General features: G+C 42.9%; 1 protein-coding gene across 14 annotated transcripts in view; it reads left to right on the top strand.

Moving 5' to 3' along the window:
- nbeaa (neurobeachin a) overlaps positions 1-13,332 on the top strand; it is an 812,689-nt gene that overhangs the window by 215,574 nt on the left and 583,783 nt on the right. The window lies entirely within an intron of this gene.

Consider the following 13,332-nt stretch of genomic DNA (forward strand, 5'->3'; position numbering starts at 1 on the left):
TCCCCCGTTTGTGGGTTTGCGGCGGGGCCACAAAGGCAAGCAAGCCTGGACGATTCAGCACTGGGCTCGCTAACAGATGTAAATTAAAAGTATAGTAAATTTGAATAAATTATTCAGCCTCTTGCTCATTCAGCCTCTTGCTCCGGCAAGAGGCTGACCGTGCCAGAAATCCAGCTCTCGTTAGTTCGCAAGAGCCATTGATGGGCAGGGCGAGCCGATAAAATCTCGGCCGCTATCAACTGAACCCCCGAGGCAACATTTATGTTGCATATGAAGCCAGACTTAAAAGTATGGTTGTGATTGGTACTTAATTGCCAGTAAATGCTAGAAATCTGCAGAGGGTGGCTACTTGAGCAGTAGACATGCATCGCACGATTACCGACACAAGTATTTGATGCATATATTCTACGCTCAGAATTCATGTGGAAGGAAGTTAATGCCCTAGATTTTGCTGTTGAAATAATGGTGGGGTTAACAGTTTAAGCTGTGTTTGGTCATCCATTACTCATCACATGTATTAACAACTTGATAGCAAGTCATATATCTGAGTTTGCAGATGGCATAAATGTGGGTGGCATTGTAATCAGTGTAGATACAAACATAATTATAAAGAGATATTAATTGATTTACTGAAGAGACAAAATTTTGGTAAATGGATTGCAATATAGATAAATGCGAGGTTGTCCATTTTGGACCTACAAAGGATAGAACAGAGTAATTTCTAAATGGTAAAAAGTTACAAGCAGTGGAGATTCTAAGAAACTTGGGGTTCTTGTGCATAGATCAGTAAAATGTCATGAACAGCCACAGAAAATAATCAAAAAGGCTAATGGAATGCTCACCTTTATATCTAGAGGACCAGGTTGGAAGAGAGGAGATGTTATGCTGCAGCTATACAAGGCCCTAGTTAGATTGCATGTGGAACATTGAGAGTAATTCTGGACATCTGGAGTGGGATTCTCTGGCCGCGCTTGCCCCAAAACTGGAGAATCCCGCCCGAGGTCAATAGACCTTTGTTTGGTCAGCCCCCCCGCTCACTACAATTCCTGTGGTGGGCGGGATGGGAGAATTCCTCTTTAGCAGGCTTTAATTGGCCTTGGCGGGGAATGCAGCCAACTGGGACTTCTCAAAGAACAAAGAACAGTACAGCACAGGAAACAGGCCCTTCGGCCCTCCAAGCCTGTGCCGCTCCTTGGTCCAACTAGACCAATCGTTTGTATCTCTCCATTCCCAGGCTGCTCATGTGACTATCCAGGTAAGTCTTAAATGATGTCAGCGTGCCTGCCTCCACCACCCTACTTGGCAGCGCATTCCAGGCCCCCACCACCCTCTGTGTAAAAAACGTCCCTCTGATGTCTGAGTTATACTTCGCCCCTCTCAGCTTGAGCCCGTGACCCCTCGTGATCGTCACCTCCGACCTGGGAAAAAGCTTCCCACTGTTCACCCTATCTATACCCTTCATAATCTTGTATACCTCTATTAGATCTCCCCTCATTCTCCGTCTTTCCAAGGAGAACAACCCCAGTCTACCCAATCTCTCCTCATAGCTAGTTTGTACCCCGACTGCACAAATACAGCACCTTTACAACAAAGCATGTCAATAGTGATGTAGACAGTGAAATGCCGTTGTTTTATATGCTAACAGTGAAGTGACACAACTTGGAAAGCAACATCCTGGTAAACCTTCTCTGCATTCTCTCCAAGTATTCCTACTTGAAATGATAAGACTGAATGGGTTTAGTTTGTACCCCGACTGCACAAATACAGCACCTTTACAACAAAGCATGTCAATAGTGATGTAGACAGTGAAATGCCGTTGTTGCTATGCTAACAGTGAAGTGACACAACTTGGAAAGCAACTTCTGAATTTTGACATTTCTTCGCCTATCTGCTCCTTTCCTGAAGTTTCTGTACCGTTTACATAAGAGTAGCAGTGAGCACCATTAGCCTCTCGGTTACTTTGACAAAATTCTTATAAAAATGTATTTGTTGAAGATTTGTCCTAAACCTGAGGAACCTGAGTTGTCTATATACAAGAGAGAGATCTTGGTAAAAGTGTAACTAGGAGCTCAATGGCTAGATTTTACATCACCTAGTGAGTATCATACCCTTTCTTTAAAAGTGCATGCTCGTTTCTACTGCTCCATTTTTCATGTGAAGAGAGACTTTTCTACATAAAGATTTATTCTACGCTGCTGGGTTTCATGAAGTCCATGCCTAAATGCACCTTTAAAGCTAAAAACCATGGTGGTTTTGAAACTGCTCTTACATGACAAGCTTTTTAATATTTGTGCTAATCACAGTACCGTCAGTTAATGCAGTAAGTACTGCAATTAAATGTTGACGCTTTTAAATAGGTTTTGCCATTGACAAAGCTTGAAACAGGAATTTTGCCCATGCATTTTCAGATGGACTATTGTGACTTGTTTAGCATATGTAATTATATACATCCATTTTATATATTTACATACATTCACACAGTTTTCAAGAGTTTTTGGAAGCAAATGACTTTGTTTTCTTTCAGATTTGATTATTTTAAGTTTGAATGAAAATCTGGAAATAAAAAAGCTGGTCTCAGTGAGAGAGAGCAAACAGTTGTCACATTGCCATAAAAATCTAACTGGATCACGAATAATCTATAGTGAAGGAAACCTACTGTCCTAACCTGGTCCATACGTGACTCGGATCCATGGAACACCACCAGGCTGTGAGGCACTGGAGTGCATTGGTGTGAAGGGCACCATGTATATTGCATGTGTAAAGCAATCAGTATTTTACATGTTTTTAATTGCTGTCTCATGTTCAGTGCCTACTCCAGCCAGTCATTATGTGGCTAAAGCATTGTAGGGGAATGAAAATTGAAATACAGTCGCGGATATTGGAGTTTATGAAATACTCTTTGAAGCATTTGAAGAATGGAGAATTTGAGCTGGAATGTAGGGCGAGAGGATTTCCAGAGTTGAAATAGTTTGAATTGGTCACTGATGTCAAACATTACACTGCATGTTTGCTGCCTGTACTGTGATAGACATCATGCCAAACATAAAGTACTACTTTTGTGCATTTCATGGATTGAGTCCTGAAGTCCAAATAGAATGCATGTCTCTTTTCAAAATTTATATTGTGGGCATTGGTTGGCTGGTTGCTCATATCAACAATAATATTGGCAGAGATCTCAAAGACTGCATATGGCACATCCAACTTTTCCTCCCTTGTTAACTGTTTTTCTTCAATATCAGTTCATTTTCCGTGAATTTAATAATTATTTCCTTTTCTTGGAATTATAAAATGTGCAAGCAAAATTTGATGCAGGGAAAACATGTCTCCACATCACCCATTTCTACTATTTTTCAACTATCAAGTATCAAGTTGTAATCCAAAATTCCCTAGGTTTACTTGCTTGGGGACAAATGTGCTACAGGCTATGGTGAAGTTTGTAAGAAAAAAATGATGAAAAATTTCCAGGTTTTTATTTAATGTAATGTTACAAGTGAGTTCTCATTATCTGAGTTAGCATCTAATAGGTTCTGTTGATGGACATTAAATACTGAGTAGTTTAAGGTATTAAGGTGACCAGGCTTGGGTCTCTTTTCTGTTGAAAACATAAGACTGAAGGATGACTATTAGGTAGAGGGCGGAATCTTCCGGCCGTTCATGTTGGTAGGCTTTGCAGATCCTGTTGTGGTGAACGGAGATTTGGCTGAGTGCCAAATTCTCCATCCTCGCTTGCAGCGGCAGCAGGGTGTGGATGGCTGGTAAGATTGTGCCCAAAGTATTTCCACTTGTGGGGAAGAGTAAAACTGGAGGCCGCCAATATAAAATTAAATCCAGTAGGAAATTCAGAAACAATTTCTTTGCCCAAATAATGTAAATCTCTCCACCACATGGAGTGTTTGAGACAAGTGATATAGATGCATTTAAGAGTGATGCAGTAAGCATATGAAGGAGAAGTGAAAAAGGGGCTGTGCCAATGGAGTTAGCTGATGGAGGATGGGAGGAGATTTGAGGCAAATATCCTCTTTTTCTTCTTTCACAGAACATGGGCATTACTGGCTAGGCCAGCATTTATGGCCCATCCATAATTGTCCTTAAGGAGGTAGTGCTGAGCTGCCTCCTTCAACTGCTGCTGTCCATTTGATGTAAGTATACCCACAGTACTGTTAGGGAGGAAGTTCCAGGATTGTGACCAAGTGTGAGTGATAAAATACCATTATAGCTTCAAGTCAGGTTTGTGTGTGGCTTGGCGGGGAACTGTCAGGTGGTGATGTTCTCATGCATCTGTTGCCCATGTCCTTCTAGGTGTTAAAGGTTGCAGGTTTGGAAGGTGCTATCAAAGGAGTCTTGGTGAGTTGCTGCAGTGCATCTTGTAGATGATGCACACTGTTGCTACTGTGTGTTGCTGATGGACAAAGTGAATGTTTAAGGTGGTGTTGGGGTGCCAGTCAAGCAGGCATCTTTTACCTGGACTGTGTGGAGCTCCTTCAGTCTTGTTGGAGCTGCATTCATTCAGACAAGTGGAGAGCTATATATTCAATGTAAAATGTTCTTTGAAGATGGGATAGGATGGGTTGAAATGAATATCTTGGAATACTCATTTTATACACAAGTAAACCAAAAGATAATTGAGTAGTGTACCCTGCAGTGTTAGAAGACAGAAATTTTCAGGTGTTACCAAAGTATATTTCACTGAATTGTCCATTTGACTAGTGTCTATTTAGTAATTGGTCATTTCATTTGCTATGAAATTGGTGAATTTTCTTTGTGGTCAGAAAACCATGATAATGCCTAAAGGATATTGCAGTTTAAGCCAAAACATACATACTCAGTCTTCAGGTTTTTAGAAAGGCCTGTTTTATGTGTTAGAGAATGTAATTTAAAGAATATGAACTTTAAAACATTTATTATTGATACATTCAATGTTATTAATTATAGGATATTGTTAAGTTATCTTTTCATTGTAAAAGGCCAAAGCATTGCTGTTGTGGTTGACATCAAAACATATGCATATTTCATCATTACAAGAGCATTATCAAGGTCCTTTTAGTAGTAGAATGGGAGTTATATTCCATTTTTGCACTGTTATATGTTTAAGTAATTTTTCTAGGATAATGAATAGTTATTTATTTTCTTTCTATACCACAAATCATGCTCAGTTCATAGTGAATGCATTTGATCTGCTCCCAGTAATTAACAAATATTTTTGAAGTGTCAACTAGAAGCTTGATTAGTGGTCCCATTAAACTCTTTCTGTTTTTCTAACTTTCCCACTGGAGTAGAAACATTCTGGGGGCGATCTTACGGCGAAACAGTAAAATCGTGAGAGAGCTGAAAAATTGGGTTCGCGCCTGATTTCTTGTGCTCTTGCAGGCACCGGATATCCGGCGAGACCGGCCTTGGGCTCTTTTTGGGCATAAGGCTGATCTCAATATTTAAATTTTATTTAAGGTAGAATTGAAATATTACAAATCAGCCAGGGACACAATCGGCCGGGGAGGCCTGTGGTATTGCACAGAACAGAGAGATCTGCACATGCACAATAGCGCCTTCTGCTGCAATCTGCCGGCTTTTGGGAAAGATTGGGCCCCACCCCTCACCCTGCTGGCGGGAAACAGACCTTGCTTCATTTTGTCCTCTAAGTGAGATAAGATTCGATTTTTAACTCGCCCCCCAAAAAAGCGATTCTCTCCCATTTTCACGTTCGTTTGGCACTTAGAATGTTTTTGGTGAGATCGCTCCCTCTGTCTTCAACTCAGTCCTTCCTAGCGCGAGAATGACAGATCAAAAACTTGCTGTGTTAGGAACTGAGAAATATGCTGGAATTTTTCCACCCCGCCTGCCATGGGAATTGGAATGGTTGAGGGGTGGACAATGGGAAGGTCCATTGACCTCGGGTGGGATTTTACGGTTTTGCAACAAGCGAGGCTGTAAAATCCCGCCCATAGAATAGATAGCACACTATTCTTTGACATGAATTTGCATCTGCTGCAGACATACACTGAGAATCTTTTTCTCTGCTAGCAGGAAGCATCCTAAGTGAGATGGGCAGCAACAATCCAATATGTAGCTAAAAAATGCTTCAGCACAAGATTTATCACATGCAGTACTTGATACTAAATTGCCTATCTCAGTGAGCGACTTTGGGGGAAAAAATCAACTGGTAAGGGCCCTTTTAAACTTATTTAAAAATTTATTGTTTTATGGTATATGAGATTAATTGGCTAGGCCGGCATTTGTTGCCCAACCTTAATTATCCTTGAGGAGATGGAGGGGAGCCACTTTTCTGAATGTCTGCAGTCATGTGGTGTAAGTAAACATACATTGCTGTTAGGAAGGAAGTCACAGAAATTTGACCCAATGACAATGAAGGAACAACAATATAGTTCCAAGTTGGGATGGTATGTAACTTGAAGTGGAACTTGCAGGTGATGGTGTTCCCATGCATCTGCTGCCGTTGCCCTTCTAGGTGGTGGAGGTTGCAGGTTTCGATGGTGCTGTTGAAGGAGGATTGATGAGTTTCTGCAGTGCATCTTGTATAATGTAAACACTACTGCCACTGTGCATCGGTGGTGGAGGGAGCAAATGTTAAGGTGATGGTTGGGGTGTCAATCAAGTAACTGCTTTGAACTTGAGTGTTTTTGGAGCTGCAGTCATCTAGGCAGGTGGAGAGTATTCTATCACACCTGTTCTGCCTTGTAGATAGATGGTTAGCAGGCTTTGGGGAGTCAGGAGGTGAGTTACTCACATAAGATAAAAGCAAAATACTGCAGATGCTGGAATCTGAAACAAAAACTGAAAACACCTGAAAATCTCAGCCAGCCTGACAGCACCAGTGGAGAGAGAATAGAGCCAAAATTTGAATAGTTATCCTGACTCGATAAGTTGGCTCTATTCTCTATCCATAGATGCTGTCAGATCTGTTTAGTTGTTCCAGCATTTTCTGTTTTTGTTGTGGTGAGTTACTGACCACTGAATTCCCAGCCTCTGACCAGTTTCTGTGGTCATACTATTTATGTGGTTGGTCCAGGTCAGTTTCTGATCAATGGTAACCCCCAGGATGTTGATAGTGGGGATTTCAGCAATGGTAATGTCATTGAATGTCAAGTGAAGATGATTAGATTCTCTTGCTGGAGATGGTCATTGCCTGGTACTTATGTGACCATAAGACATAGGAGCAGAATTAGGCTACTGGGCCCATTGAGTCTGCTCCATCATTCAATCATGGCTGATTTTTTTTTCTCATCCCCATTCTCCTGCCTTTTCTCCATAACCCCGATCCCCTTATTAATCAAGAACCTATCTATCTCTGTCTTAAAGGCATTCAATGACCTGGCCTCCACAGCCTTCTGCGGCCAAGAGTTACACAGATTCCCCACTCTCTAGCTGAAGAAATTCCTCCTCATCTCTGTTTTAAAGGATCGTCCCTTTAGCCTGAGGTTGTGCCCTCTGGATCTAGTTTTTCCTGCTAGTGGAAACATCCTCTCCACATCCACTCTATCCAGGCCTCGCAGTATCCTGTAAGTTTCAATAAGATCCCCCCTCATTCTTCTAACCTCCAACGAGTACAGACCCAGAGTCCTCAACCATTCCTCATACAACAAGCTCTTCATTCCAGAACCTCCTCTGGACACTTTCCAAGAGCAGCCCATGTGACGTGAATGTCACTTGCCATTTATCAGCCCGGGCCCTCGCCTGAATGTTATCCAGGTCTTGCTAAATATGGATGTCGATTGCTTTAGCATCTGATGCGTTACAAATGGTACTGAGCATTGTTGAATCATCACTTCTGACCTTGTGATGGGGGAAAGGTTGTTGATGAAGCAGCCACGATGGTTGGGCCTAGGACACCATACTTAACTAGCAATTAAGTTTTATATCTTTGAGGGTATGTTTTGTAAGTCTTAAGTCTGCATCTTGTCTGTGCTTCTCCCCATGGCAGTTTTTAATATCGATAATATGATTATTATTGTGAATATCTAGTTCATAAATTATGCCCGGGATTCTCTCAGCCCGCTGCAGTGCTTGAGTCGCGCAGCAGGTCGCGAGACATCGGGGGGCCTTAGTGGGACTCGCGACCAGTATCCGGCTGATCGTGAATCTCTGAGGCCCGTTTTTTTCAGTGTAATCAGCTCTGCACCGGAAATTGCAATTTTCATATGTTTGTGGACCCGGCCCACTAGCGTGTCCCCCCCACCCCTGCCCGCTACTGGGAGAGGTTACCACCAGCGGGGTTTACAGCTGCTCCCCACTAATGGGGAACAAGCATCCTCACCCCACTGGTGGGGACAGAGGCCATTGGAGCCCGCAAGGGAGGTGCCCTTTGGGCAGTGCCACCCTATCACCCTGCCACTGCCCCAGGGGCACCCTGGCACTGCCTACAGGGCACTGGGCAGTGCCTAGGGGGCACTGGATGTGCCAAGGGGGTGGGGCCAGAGGGAGGGGGCATTCTGGGAGGACCATATTGGGGAGGGTGATTGGTGGTGAGGGAGGAACCTGTGCCACTCTACAATAGGATTGGTGGGTAAGGGGGGTGAGGGGGTGATGGGGGCTGGCCATCAGGGGGGTGTCAAGTTGGCATTGAGGTGGGGAGGGAGACCGGGACTGGCCAGGGGTGGTTCCCATTGGCCGGCAATCTGGGTGCGGGGAGGTCGGGAGGCCAGCAATCGGGGAGAAGGAGGCATGGGAAAACATTGGAAGGCCAGTGATTGGGAGGCCGGTGTTTGGGTGCGGGGTGGGACAGTGCGTATGCGCCAATCTGCTCACTGACAGATTGGCGCCTGTGCAGTGACACACACCGCGCTATGCTGTCAGCCTTTCCAATGATATGAGGCCCCACCCCCCATTTACCAGAGTGAATTACATAGAGACACTTTATGATGCATAGGGTGTCAGAGATTTGTTCAGGTAAGTACGCCCAAAAAACGGGCGGGAAATTCTCCCGTTTTTCTGCCCGTTGGGCACTTTGGTTTTTTTTGGGAGAATCCTGACCCATATTTTATTTTTATCTTTGTAATTAAAGTTTTAACTGTAGAAAATGAGGACATCTGGTTAAGAAACTGATGAACAATTCTGAAGTAGAGTAAATGCTAGGTCTATCATCCTTGACTTAGCCTGTAAGTGGAAGCTGTATTCTGTATAAAAGGTTTGTAAGGGGAAAAATGACTGGAAGTTTTCTTTATCTGGAAGTTAAAGGGAGAAATTGACAATAATCCTCACAGTGTAAAGCAATTAACCTTTTTGCAGTTGGAGTTTTTGAAATAATTAGCTTGGTTGCAGTTTTAAGCAATAACAGCCATTTGGCCCATTGTGTCTGCGTCAACTCTGAGTATTTTATTTAGTGCCGTTCTCCTCTTCCCTGTAACCTCCACATTCTTCCTTTTCAAATAACAGTCTAATTCCCTTTTGAATGCCTCGATTGAACCTGCCACCATCACACTCTCTGACAGTGTATTCCAGACCTTAACCACTTGCTGTGTGACAAAGTTTATCATATTGCTTTTGCTCCTTTTGCTAATAACTTCAAATCTGTGCCCCCTCACTCTTGACCCTTTAATGAGTGGGAGCAGTTTCTCCTTATCTACCATTTGTTGACTCCTCTTGATTTTGAATATATCAATCAGATCTCCTCTCAGCCTTCTCTCCTCCAAGGAAATCAGTCTGAACTTTTCCAAACTATCTTTATAAACTCATCCCTGGAACCATTCTCCAATGCCTTCACTTTTTTCCAAAAGTGTGGTGCCCAGAATTGGATGCAATACTCCAATCGAGGTCGAACTTAAGTTTTAGACAGGTTTTAGCATAACTTTTGTGCTCTTATACTGTATGCCCTATTAATAAAACCTAGGATACTGTGCTTTATTAAATGCGCTCTCAACATGTCCTGCCAACTTCAATGACTTATGCACATATACACCTGCTCCTGCACCCCCTTTCGATTTGTACCCTTTATTTTATATTATGTTCTTCCTATCAAAATGAATCACTTCACATTTCTCCACATTGAACTTCATCTGCCATCTGTATACATATTCCTTCAACTTGTCTATGTCCCTTTGAAGTCCGACACTATCCTCCTCATAGCTTACAATGTTTCAAATTTTTGTATTGTCTGCAAAGCCTGAATTTGTGCCCTGTACACTAAGGTCTAAGTCATTAAAATATATTTGGAAAAGCAAGGGACCCAACACTGATCCCTGAGGAGCTCCACTACAAACCTTCCTCCTGATGGATCAAGGAAGCATCCATCAACCATTACGTTTCTTGGTACTTGGCCAATTTTGTATCCATGTTGCTATGTCCCTTTAAATTTGCTCACAAGCCTGTTGTAACAGTATTGTCACAATGTAATTTTATTCTTTGCATTGATAAGTTGTCAGAAATGTAATGCTTTCTGTCACAAATACATTACTTGAATGCATTCTGATTTGAAAATCTACTCAGCAAAGAATGCCAAAATTGAAGATGGTGCAGCAAAGGAACTGAAAATGTTACTTTTTATAAAATACAGAACTCTACTGGTTAACATAATTTAAGTTAGTAAATAATTTCATAAGACAGCTTTTAAGTGTTGTAAAAACGGTGTGGCCTGGAACTCAGCAAAGCCATAGTTTCTTAGTAAGAACATAGAACAGTACAGCACAGAACAGGCCCTTCGGCCCACGATGTTGTGCCGAGCTTTATCTGAAACCAAGATCAAGCTATCCCACTCCCTATCATCCTGGTGTGCTCCATGTGCCTATCCAATAACCGCTTAAATGTTTCTAAAGTGTCTGACTCCACTATCACTGCAGGCAGTCCATTCCACACCCCAACCACTCTCTGCGTAAAGAACCTACCTCTGATATCCGTCCTGTATCTCCCACCACGAACCCTATAGTTATGCCCCCTTGTAATAGCTCCATCCACCCGAGGAAATAGTCTTTGAACGTTCACTCTATCTATCCCCTTCATCATTTTATACACCTCTATTAAGTCTCCCCTCAGCCTCCTCCGCTCCAGAGAGGACAGCCCTAGCTCCCTCAACCTTTCCTCATATGACCTACCCTCCAAACCAGGCAGCATCCTGGTAAATCTCCTCTGCACTCCTTCCAGCGCTTCCACATCCTTCCTATAGTGAGGTGACCAGAACTGCACACAATATTCCAAATGTGGTCTCACCAAGGTCCTGTACAGTTGCAGCATAACCCCACGGCTCTTAAACTCCAACCCCCTGTTAATAAAAGCTAACACACTATAGGCCTTCTTCACAGCTCTATCCACTTGAGTGGCAACCTTTAGAGATCTGTGGATATGGACCCCAAGATCTCTCTGTTCCTCCACAGTCTTCAGAACCCTACCTTTGACCCTGTAATCCACATTTAAATTTGTCCTACCAAAATGAATCAGCTCACATTTATCAGGGTTAAACTCCATTTGCCATTTTTCAGCCCAGCTTTGCATCCTATCTATGTCTCTTTGCAGCCTCCAACAGCCCTCCACCTCATCCACTACTCCACCAATCTTGGTGTCATCAGCAAATTTACTGATCCACCCTTCAGCCCCCTCCTCTAAGTCATTAATAAAAATCACAAAGAGCAGAGGACCAAGCACTGATCCCTGCGGCACACCGCTAGCAACCTGCCTCCAATCCGAAAATTTTCCATCGACCACCACCCTCTGTCTTCGGTCAGACAGCCAGTTGCCTATCCAATCGGCCAACTTTCCCTCTATCCCACACCTCCTCACTTTCATCATAAGCCGACCATGGGGGACCTTATCAAACGCCTTACTAAAATCCATGTATATGACATCAACTGCCCTACCTTCATCAACACACTTAGTTACCTCCTCAAAAAATTCTATCAAATTTGTGAGGCACGACTTGCCCTTCACGAATCCGTGCTGACTATCTCGGATTAATCCGCATCTTTCTAAATGGTCGTAAATCCCATCCCTAAGGACCCTTTCCATCAATTTACCAACCACCGAAGTAAGACTAACCGGTCTATAATTACCAGGGTCATTTCTATTCCCTTTCTTAAACAGAGGAACAACATTCGCCATTCTCCAGTCCTCTGGCACCATCCCCGTGGACAGCGAGGACCCAAAGATCAACGCCAAAGGCTCTGCAATCTCATCCCTTGCCTCCCAAAGAATCCTAGGATACATTTCATCAGGCCCAGGGGACTTATCGACCTTCAGTTTATTCAAAACTGCCAAGACATCCTCCCTCCGAACATCTATTTCCTCCAGCCTATTAGCCTTTAACACCTTCTCTTCCTCAAAAACATGGCCCCTCTCCTTGGTGAACACTGAAGAAAAGTATTCATTCATCACCTCGCCTATCTCTACTGACTCCATACACAAGTTCCCACTACTGTCCTTGACCGGCCCTAACCTCACCCTGGTCATTCTTTTATTCCTCACATAAGAGTAAAAAGCCTTGGGGTTTTCCTTGATCCGACCCGCCAAGGACTTCTCATGTCCCCTCCTAGCTCTCCTAAGCCCCTTTTTCAGCTCATTCCTTGCTAACTTGTAACTTCTGGCATGATCAGTCATTTTGTAAGTTTAAAAAAGTACTGAATTAAAAATGGGAAAATTTCTTGTTGGATGGGACCAATGGCCTTCTCACACCAAAGAGAAATAGGGTGGGGATGAATGGAATGCCATCTGAGCAGATCTATATGGGCATCAATTAAATGGTACGACTTGATGAAATATAACTGAGCTCGTTTTGAGATACATTCCATACATAGTTAATGGCCAGTAAAACTTTACAGTATAGCTTTTAATTATACAAATAATTTAGCAGCAGGCTCCCCAATAATATGCTGTGTGTTAACAAGGGAGAGGTAACGCCCACCTGACCGTATTCCAACTCTGAATCCAGTGGTACTACGCACCAACCGGCGTGGCTATCCTAGGAAAACCAGTGATTTGCTGTGTTAGGGTGTCATTACATTTCGGGGTAATTCTGACTTACAGGTGTTCAGTCGTAATCCCACAGATGGTGGCTTTGCACCATTGGCTCCTCAGCCAAGCACATACACCAAATGTCTGTACCATCACTTCCTCTTGTACTGAGCAAGATTATGAGTGCAACACATATCAGTAGGGTGAAATTAATCTGCCTCACAACAACCTAAACTCAGCTCATGTTCCCTATTAGTGGGTGAACAGTCCAACAGTTAATGAATTCTCCTTCGCAATGATTACAAACTATTTTATTCAATTTAACTGTTGAAATTTCCAAAACAAATAGGATAACTGGTAATTGGGTTTGTACGTTGTTTTTATGATTTAATATTTTTTCTTGTATTCAGTTGCACTCTAGAAACCTTTGATCGGGTCTTTTTG

Source organism: Mustelus asterias, chromosome 10 (assembly GCF_964213995.1).
Source record: "Mustelus asterias chromosome 10, sMusAst1.hap1.1, whole genome shotgun sequence".
In the NCBI taxonomy this organism is placed as follows: domain Eukaryota; kingdom Metazoa; phylum Chordata; class Chondrichthyes; order Carcharhiniformes; family Triakidae; genus Mustelus; species Mustelus asterias.